Source organism: Penaeus japonicus, unplaced genomic scaffold (assembly GCF_977035675.1).
Source record: "Penaeus japonicus unplaced genomic scaffold, GWHDUDI00000001_assembly GWHDUDI00000016, whole genome shotgun sequence".
Taxonomy (NCBI): Eukaryota; Metazoa; Arthropoda; class Malacostraca; order Decapoda; family Penaeidae; genus Penaeus; species Penaeus japonicus.
Genome location: NW_028234418.1, coordinates 24,694,662 through 24,705,469, shown reverse-complemented (window position 1 = coordinate 24,705,469; position 10,808 = coordinate 24,694,662). Strand labels below are relative to the sequence as shown.

At 41.3% G+C, this 10,808-nt stretch overlaps 1 non-coding gene across 1 annotated transcript; it reads left to right on the top strand.

The window, feature by feature from the left end:
• The first annotated feature begins 7,306 nt into the window (after window positions 1–7,306).
• TRNAD-GUC (transfer RNA aspartic acid (anticodon GUC)) lies at window positions 7,307–7,378 on the top strand. Its single transcript has one exon. It is a non-coding gene; the product is annotated as a tRNA-Asp (tRNA).
• Window positions 7,379–10,808: the final 3,430 nt, after the last annotated feature.

The window sequence follows — 10,808 nt, the reverse complement described above, 5'->3', positions numbered from 1 at the left end:
ATTAACAATATTCCATGTTAATTCTGAAGATTTATATATATATATATATGTATATATATGTATATATATGTATATATATATATATATATATATATATATATATATATATATATATATATATAAACAATATCGATTAGTTACAAATACGATAATTATGAGAAATATATATCACTATATAGTTATATAATGATTTTCATATTGACCCACAATACAATAAAATAAAGTAATTTATGAAAACACAAAAAAACGATCAAAATCGAGTTTACGGATACACCCACAAGTATTCAATTTCCATTTGTCATGAATTCATCCTCTCAGACTGACTACCTAGCTATAGGTACGAAGAGGAATATAACTTTTTCATATCATCTGATAAAATAGAAGATATACGCTATATTCTAAATGCGGAATTCAATATCTTAATATGATCATATAGCAAGTGCAGCATTGCATACCCACGCCTAAGCAGATTGCTGTGGTGGCAAATCAAAAGATGAAGACCTATAGATTAAATAGATTGGAAACTATGTGACTATGTCTTATCAATTGATATACTAGATGATATAATCACTTTCAAACCTAAATTTAAAATGTGCCATACATTATTATAGCCATGCATCAAATGTATCAAATCTTGCCCATACCTGTGCAGTTAGCCAGGGTGGTAATAAAGGGTTGCATTAACTAAACTACTAGCCGCAGAACCAAGTATAAAAATCTAACGGGATGCACATCACCTTTCTTTAAACTCTACAGAATTGTACACCCTTACCTCAACTACGGGCCTCCACATGCTTTAAACAATTTACTCTTACCAAACAATCTTACCTAAATATCTATTAGGTACTCCGCCCCCGGACCTCCATGATGTTTATATAGGCCCAACACCCTTATGCCTTTCCTTTTAGCGGTCTGGAAGGAATAACTTAGCCACAGCCAGGAGGATAGGTTGTGTCTGCTTATTGGTCTCTAGGAGCCGTATATGGAATGCCGGTTTGGCTTCACATCCATCAAAAGGATGCGTGCCCCTCCCTTACTGGGACACCTTACCATCTATTGTCGCCCATTTTCTTCGACTATATTCGTCTTAGGGTGTACATCATTCTTTTCACGTTTTTTGTACATTTTTCAACTGCAAAATATATATATATATATATATATATATATATATATGCGTGTATATATGTATACATATATATGCTTATATATGCACACACACACACATTCATACAGTAACGATGTAATGACAGCATACATATTCAATATATTCATGTAAGAAAAATAGATGTGCATTGAAAATGAAAGGCAGCAAAACGCACGAAGGTCTATAAATTAATTTTATAAAATGTTATATAACCGTGGTTAGACCTTGCCTGCACGCCCCTCCCCAATTCAAATTTCTAAAAAATAAAAAAATAAAAAAAAAAGTGAAACAAGCACACACATCCAAAACATAATATCGTTCTATTACTATACATTCCTTTTAAAAATTATGTAAACCCCTCTGCCAGCAGTTGTAAACCACTCGATGCCCTGGTTGTAATCCTCTAGCTGCCAGCGGTTGTGATCCGGTGAATAAGACAGACAGACATTCACGTGGACAGAGCTGTTTGCTCTGCCTGTTCTCTTGTCTCTCTGTGATCTCTCTCTGATCTCATCTGCCCTGGGTTCCTTCTGTGTTCTTCTTAAGTACGAATCTTGAGTTGCTTTCTACACTTCAGGGCTTCTGCCAGCAAGCACAGCTGCTAGAGGCAGCTAGAGTTTCGATCCGAAAACGGACACATGAAACAGGTAATGTCAAGTCAAAGCGGACCGCTAGCAATATAGCATTGAATTAAGTGGAAAAGTATAATCAATGTATTGGGTCACATGATATGCAATATCAGTCCCTTACATTGCTCGGACCACAATCCTAGACAGCCCCTGTCGTATCTTTTTCAAAGAAATAAACAAGTTTTAACTACTATAATCTAGCTAAAATAAATGTCTCTATCCTACAAGTGGGGTCCTGGTAATTGGAGGCTATCTGCACTAGATTTCGCAAGTAGTTGTGACATTCAACCATAAGCTCCAATAAACTTCTTCAAATTCATCGGCCGGTGCAGTGGCACCAATGGGCACTAATCAGTGGCCCCAGTAAACATGTAATGTGTATGATATGAAATATGATTCAATAAGGTGTAACTGCAGTGTAAGAGTAGGCACTAAGACTGGCCTCATGACACATAAAATGGGTGACTGCAGTGAACAGGTAGGCCCTAAGAGGTGGCTCTAAAAACATACATATATCAGGGAAAATATGGAAGTACAATAGATACAGTATATACAGGTTGGCTGTGAGTATAGAGAGACATTATGTGTGAGGAAGTGATTAAAGCAAAGGCTTGATTGCTTAAGCGAAATGAGAATATAGCATTGACATAACATAACGAGCTTGCATAGTCAGTGAAGTTAGGAAACGACTTGAGTGAGCATAGGCTAGAAAAACTTGCAAATTACTAAAAGAGCACATAGAACTTCAAAGATTTATAAAAGTGTGGTAGGATCAGCTTATCCCATGGGGGAGGGGGGTGGGGGTTACATAAATAAGAAATGAGCGGGAGCATCTTCTCGAACGAGGGGGTGGGGGGCACATAAAAATGAGCGGGAGCAACTCCACCGCTGAGAGGAAAACAACTTGCGTGCCCTTGCACGGCTTCCTTAAGAAACATGCGTCTTGCATGGCTACCTGAACAGCTTCTGGATAACATACATGCGTCTTGCATAGCTACCTGAAGAACATGCTTGCGTCCTGCACGGCTTCTGAATAACATGCATGCGTCTTGCATGGCTACCTGAACAACATGCATCCTGCACGGCTTCTGAACAAGATGCTTTCGCTCTGCATGGCTTCTGAATAACATGCGTGCATCCTGCACGGCTTCTGAATAATATGGGTGCATGTTGTATGGCTTCCGTAAGCGACATGCAACTTACTTGGCTACCTGAACAACATGTGTGCATCCTGCACGGCTACCTGAAGAATAAACAACAAACAATAATAGTACTTTGCAACTGCCAAGAGGAGCACATACAAAAGAAGGAATCGAAACTAAACAAGAAATGCAAGTTCTATAGATGCAGGTTTGCAAGATACAGAGAAAATACGAACACGAGTAGCACTTGTCGACGAGAAAGTAAAGAACTAAACAACAGGTGTACTTTAACGAGTGGCGAATAGATAAATTGATAGATCAAAATCTGGCAACATTGATCACCAGTACTGATTCGGAACGAAAGTGAAAGCTATCAAGAATTTACATAGTCTAAAGACAATATCGGCTCCCCTTCGATAATTGTAATCGAACATGAAGAATCTTTCAAAGGTTCACTTTCAAAACAAATATTTTGAAGAGGAAGTCAATAAAATTTCTCCAAAATACATTGTCTGAATAATAGAGAAAGAAATTGTAAGATTGTTTTACAAGAAAAGGGAAGTAAAAACATCGACTCCGCCTTTTCACACAGACAGGACATGGGGGGGGGAGACAAGTTTATGCGAAGAAACAATACATATCATATGAAAATATCTGATTCTCAGCATTATACATAACAGAACTTTAAATTATTCTGGCTATTCTTCGCATAAGATAACGGGGTCATGAAGGCGTGATGAGATAAGGAAACAAGGGAGGAGAGGGGGGACTGAGGACTTTCCCTTTCAACAATAAATCCGTTCGCACCTAGGTGAAAGGGAGGAAAGAGGAGGGAAATCCTGCAGAATCACACTCACGGACAGGTATTTCACAACAGAAAATATAGAGATACAATCACAAGAAAGGAAAAATCACAGTATAAGAATTCCTAAATCTTATCGAAACCTAAAGAAACCTAACAAAAATAAAGACCCTGGGTTTCTCTAACTTACAGATTTTTTTTAAGTCTCGATACCTACAGGCAGATGGGTCGTCTGCGGGCTGGTCGTAGGTCGTACCGCGGATCGGTGTGGTGGTCCTCTTGACTTCTCATATTGTGGCCTTTTTTACTCGTGTTTTGTCCAAAATCCGCGGTGGGCAATCTTGGGTTGCCATGACAGATGGATGTCGACGTGCAGGAAGCTACGTTGCACAGACAAGGCGGCTGCTATAGGCGGCGGTGTTTGTCAGAACAGGTAGAACAGGGTGGGCGGGTGGGCGGGAACTTCAGCGTATTTTCTCTGTTTTAGACGTCGATGGCAGCGTTTAGCGTAGTGGCTTCTTTGGAGTTGTGAGTCCAGTAGCAGCAAAATTGTGGTACCCACCAGCTGGCATCAGCGACTGCCAGCAGTCGTAAACCACTCGATAATCTGGTTGTAATCCTCTGGCTGCCAACTGTTGTGATCTGGTGAATAAGATAGACAGACATTCATGTGGACTCTGTTAATACACTCGGCTCCGACCAAAGGACGGAGGTCAGAGCTGTTTGCTCTGCCTGTTCTTTTGTTTTCCTATGATCTGTCTCTAATCTGATCTGCCTTGAGTTCCTTCTGTGTCCTTCATAAGTACGAATCTTGAGTCGCTTTCTACGCTTCAGGGCTTCTGCTAGCAAGCACAGCTGCTAGAGGCAGCTGGAGTTTCGAGGCGGAAACGGACACAGGAACTAGGACACGTCAGGTCAAAACAGACTGAAAGCGATATAGCATTGAATTGAGTAGTATACTCAATGTATTGGGTCACATGATCTGCTATATCAGTGCCTTACAAATTATATATAAATCAATTAAACCCAATTCGTGATGTAGCTAAAATATCTACACTTAGAATTCCTTACATTTATAGACTTAGATAACCCAATTTTTAAGAGAGCCGTATATTGCACAGAATTGGCTGCACATCAATGTGCATTTCAAGACGCTCTTACCTTGCAAGACCTGGCCAAAAGCCCTCCGGCGGGGAATCGAATCCCAGATACTAACCACTTTACTACAATACTGCAATTTTATACACCTCTCTCGCCCTTGTTTCTTTCCAACTACATCATCATCATCATCATTTTGCTTCTTGTTTTGCCTAAATATTACTCACATAAACACAAACACACACACACATATACACAGACATATATACATTATATCTATATCTATAGATATTGTATATATAGATATATATGTATGTATGTATGTATATATATATATATATATTTATATATATATATATATATATATATATATATATATATGCAGTAAAGAAACCCAACGGAGAGGCGAGATACAATAAAAATGAAATTATCAAAGTAATAGAAGACTTATATCGCAACCTATACCACTCAAACGACCAACCACATACGGAGACAAACACAACAATTGGAGATGTTTCAAACATCATGGTAGATGAAGTAAATAGGGCACTAAAAAGCATGAAAAGAAGAAAAATACCAGGAGAAGACGGCATTAGTGTAGATCTTATTCAAGACGCAGGAGAGATTGCGGCAGTAAAGCTGGCCAGTCTTTATAACAGATGTCTAGACGTCGGTAAAATTCCGAAGGCCTGGAAAAACGCAATAACAATTTTAATACACGAAAAGGGAGACACAAAAGACTTAAAGAATTATCGACCTATAAGCCTCCTCTCAGTAATCTATAAACTGTTCACAAAAATCATCACAGCCCGTACCACCGATACACTAGATTCAAAACAACCCAGGGAACAGGCAGGGTTCCGCAGTGGATTCTCAACTACAGACCATATCCACACACACTAGCTCAAATAAGGGAGAAAAGAAACGAATATAGATAGCCCCTGTGTATGGCATTCGTAGATTATGAAAAGGCATTCGACTCGGTACAGATATCTGCAGTACTGGATGCAATTCGTAAACAAGGAGTAGAGGAAATATACTGCAGATTATTAGAGGATATATATATAGAGATGGTACAGCGACCGTTAAAATCCACGCAGAAACTAATAAAATACCAATAAAAAAGGGTGTTAGGCAGGGCGACACCATCTCACCGAAGCTTTTTACAGCCTGCTTAGAGGAGGTATTCAAGAAGTTAGATTGGAAAGAGAGAGGGATTAAAATAGGGAATGAGCACTTAAGCAATCTAAAATTTGCAGATGACATTGTTCTTTTCGGTGAGTCAGCAGATGAACTACAACAATTAATAAGCGATTTAAATAAGGAAAATCTGAAGATTGGCCTTAAAATGAACATGAAAAAGACTAAAGTCATGTTCAACAGTCGAACCCCAGTTAAGCAAATACAAATACAGGGCGAGGTACTAGAAGCAGTGAACGAGTATGTATACCTAGGGCAACTCATTCAGTCGAGTACATCCTGCGAAGCCGAGATAAAATGGCGAATCAGGCTAGGTTGGAGTGCCTTTGGTAAACATAGTAATATATTACGAAGTAGTCTGCCAATATGTCTAAACAGAAAGATTTTTGACCAATGCGTCCTCCTCGTCATGACATATGGATCAGAGACATGGACTACGACCAAGGCACTCGAGAGGAAATTAGTAAGCGCCCAAAGAGGAATGGAAAGGCTCATGCTAGGAGTTAGCTTAAGAGACAAGAAAAGGGCCACATGGATCAGGCAGCAAACAAAAGTAGAGGATATACTCAAGACCATCAAAAAGAAAAAGTGGCAGTGGGCTGGACACATATATCGGAGACAGGACAACAGGTGGACAAAGAAAACAACAGAATGGGTAATACACGGCACAAAGAGACCCAGGGCAAGACCAATGACTAGGTGGCGGGATGAAATAGCAAAATTCGCAGGAGTAAACTGGAATCAGAGGACACAAGACCGGAATGACTGGAAAAGATTGAGAGAGGCCTACGTCCTGCAGTGGATTGATACAGGCTGATAATGATGATGATGATATATATGTATGTATGTATATATGCATGTATGTATCTATCTATCTATCTACGACCATGGTGACAGCTATCCAATTAATGGGGCGCTGGCGATTTGATGCCCATCTATAGACTTATTTTGATTAACGTTTGCTGACCGCCTGCTGTTCGTCATCTGTTGCTCGACATGGGATTACGAAAAAGACTGGCCAGGTGGTTGCCTACTTCGGCTTCTTGGAATGTCCGAAAGTCCGATGTAGGTGAGCTGGTTTAGACGTGGATTTCGATAGCTATCTGGGTATCTATTTAACTAGTCATCTATCCAGAGAGAAACATATATCTTTACACGAAGTAGATAACCATGTAGGTAGTTCTATAGAGAGGAATGAGGCTTATATGAATAAAAATATAAATACACACACACACATATACATATTACAATGAACATTAATACCATAACATTAACAACACATTGTACCAATTCCTCGGTAGTATAGTGGTTAGTATCCCCGCCTGTCACGCGGGAGACCGGGGTTCGATTCCCCGCCGGGGAGGCTTTTGGCTAGACCTCGCTGGGTGAGAGCGTCTAAAAATGCACCTCGATGTGTAGTCATCACAACGAGGTTGGCCAAAATCCTCCCCGGCGGGGAATCGAAAAAGGAGGAATTAGCTAGACTATTTCCCATCTTTCATCGTACCACTGGTTTTGCATCTTGCATTGCCCTATCTTTACATTGTTCTGCAGCAGCACTTCTTGCCCGATATCCCATTGAACTGACTTTGCAATTTCGTCATGGACTTTCCCAGACTGCATTTTTCTTTTGCTTTCTATCTTCTTGCCTTTCTTTCGGAACACTCAGCCATTCGTCCGTCGTAATTTCCAAGTCGCCCAGATCCTTCGCATCTCTCGGCAACTTAGGCTCCCTACCAAATAATAAATGGTACGGAGAATGCCCAGTGGCGGCGTGGGGAGTCGCATTATAAATTGCAACGAGACCGGGTATGTAATTAGGCCATTTCTTTTTTGCAGGTTAGTCCAACGTTACTAACAGGTCATGTAGCGTCCAGTTAAATCTTTCGCACACGCCGTACCCCTGAGGGTGATATGCACTCGTCCTTATTTTCTCGATCCCGTATAGTGCACAGAGTTTACGAATTACAGCGCTAATGAAGTTTTTCCCTTGATCGGATAATAGCCTGTCGGGCGGTCCGAATCTTTCGAAAGTATGTTCTTTAATCAGCTTCGCGACCGTGGTGGCTTTTTAATCGCGAGTCGGGAACGCAAAACTATATCGCGTAAATATGTCAGTCACCACTAATACGTTTTCTACACCCATACGTTTGTCTAAGAGGGTGAAGTCTATCGCCATTAGTTCCCATGGTCAGCTCGCTTCGATCTTACCCATGAAGGGGCGCGGTTTCGGAGATTCTTCCTTCGCGACTCTGCATTTATGGTAATTAGCGACGTATTCCGCGAACGACGCTGCCATTCCCGGCCAGAACCCCCTTTTCCTTACGAGGTCAAGGCTACGGTTGCGACCTTGGTGACCGAATTCGTTGTGACAAGCAGCCATCAAAGTTAATTGTAGTTTAGGCGGTAGAACAGGTCTTATTAGGAGCGAATTAACTCCTATGCTCGTCTTGTGGTACGCTATCCCCCTTTCTACCACCAAATTACATCTCACCCGATACAATTTCCGGAAAACTTCATCGTTTAACCATTTTATCCTCTCATCTTCGTTCACCTTCCCATTATCGGCGCTTGTTCGCTTGCAAAGATTTCACTATACTCTTCCAACAACTCTGATAATTGTCATTCATTTAAATTCTCTTTGCACACTTTTACTGGTAAGGGTTCATCTTGTCTGACCATTCTAATACTTCCTTCTCTCGTTTCAACCCTTCCCCTCTGACACTTTCCCAATCTTTCATTTACGACGCAACTTACACGCCTTCTTTGACAAGTTCCCGACGAGAGCATATCCATTACCGTTTCGAATCATTATAACGGTGGGAAGCATCACTCTCCCTTCAGGGACCCATCCTTCATCGAGACCTGTGAGGGGCTCAATTAACGCTTCTTGGAGCTTAACACGACGGAGCGACGGGACCCACACTGGTATTAGCCTCGTGCTATTCGGAGGAATGATCGGTATTTAGGACTTCTTTGTTAACGCGTACCCCCAATCTTCTTTATTTCTTATACTGAAAACGTCATCTACACTTCTCTCATGCTTATCTAAGCCTCGATTAATCTCATTGTTCTGCAATTTACTAATTCTGTACATTTCACCCGAGGAAGACGGGTGATCGGCGCCAGCGGTGCTCGTGACACGTCTCCCAGGGTCAAAACACCGTAACGACTGCTAGTTCCTTTGGTTTTCATCCTTTGCTTGGCGACGAGGAAGACGGGTGATCGGCGCCAGCGGTGCTCGTGACACGTCCCCAGGGCCAAAGCGCCGTAACGAGCGAGTGGATACGGGCGTGCAGGAATCCGCGCTCGTGCTCTCGCTCGCGCCCGTGCTCGTACTCGTACTCGACGTCAGCTCCACGCCTCTCCACGCACTCCGGGCTTCTCTTCGTGTTTTAGTGACAAGCGGCGCCCAAGGTCCCAAGGATTTGTGGTTAAGGGGTTGTGGCAAAACTTCTCAATCGTCAATATCAGCGGCAGGTCAAGGAATCACGACCTTGCAGCTGGACAGCCGGTGTAGCAAGACCCTTGTCTTGCCTTGCTACCTTGGAAGGCGGTATGCCCTGGCCTACGCCGAGGTGCCACTCCACTTATTTGTTCCCAAATATCCTTCAGGTTTCACGCAATGGTGCGCAACAACTTTTCCATCAAACACATCATGTTTTTATTATTACATCGCACTGTGCTAAGCGTCAAATAATTGTGCATAAATTGTGTACACATACCCGACTCATTCACTCACATTCACAGATTCGCACTTGTTAAGACATTAGGTCGTTTGCCCAATTAACATTCACGCGTCATTTACACTTCTGACTCTTTATCCTTGTATTTTACGTTTTTCATCCCTTCCAAATTTTCTCCCCTCACACACACACACACACACACACATATATATATATATGTGTGTGTGGATTGATCGATATACACAGGTGCATATATATGATTGAAAAAGAGAAACGGGCACAATGTACTTAATAATAGGTAAATAAAATTACCCAAAAATATACCAATTCCTCGGTAGTATAGTGGTTAGTATCCCCGCCTGTCACGCGGGAGACCGGGGTTCAATTCCCCGCCGGGGAGGCTTTTGGCCTGGCTAAAACTATTGAACGTCATGGGTCTAAGTACTTCCCCTTGAACTTGGGACTAGAACGCCTCACTCCCTTAAAGAGGACATTAGTGTATTGGTTCGAATATTATACCCAGACAATTTGACTCTTGGCAGGCATACCCGCAGATTTTAACGTTTTTTTTATGTATTTTTTGTAGTATATTTTAGCTTTATATTTTACTCCCATATTTATCCCTGATATACTCCATGCCCTTCCCTACTATTAGGACTATTAAAATCAAAATTGTCGGCGGAATATGAAAATCATTTCATATCTATTGTATCCTTATATCTTTATTACTGGAGTAATTATATCAATATTTAGAAATTTTATTTAGTACACACACACAAACATACACACAAATAATCATATCATACATGAATTTGCATAATAATATCCATTCACTGCTAATTCTTCGGTAGTATAGGGGTTAGCATCCCCACCTGTCACGCGGGAGACCTGGGTACGATTCCCCGCCGGATAGGCTATTGATTTATATGCGTTTTCAAATAACTAGATAGCTGTCACTGAGGGCGTCGCATTGGTATTCCACGTGGTCTGGTTCCCTGGCGTTCGCACCTTCCCGCTGCTGAACCGCCTGCAGTTTCATATAATTCCAAGGCTAGGGCATTTCCTTACGATAGACTGTTGTTGATTTTTTTCATGAGAAATAGTGTT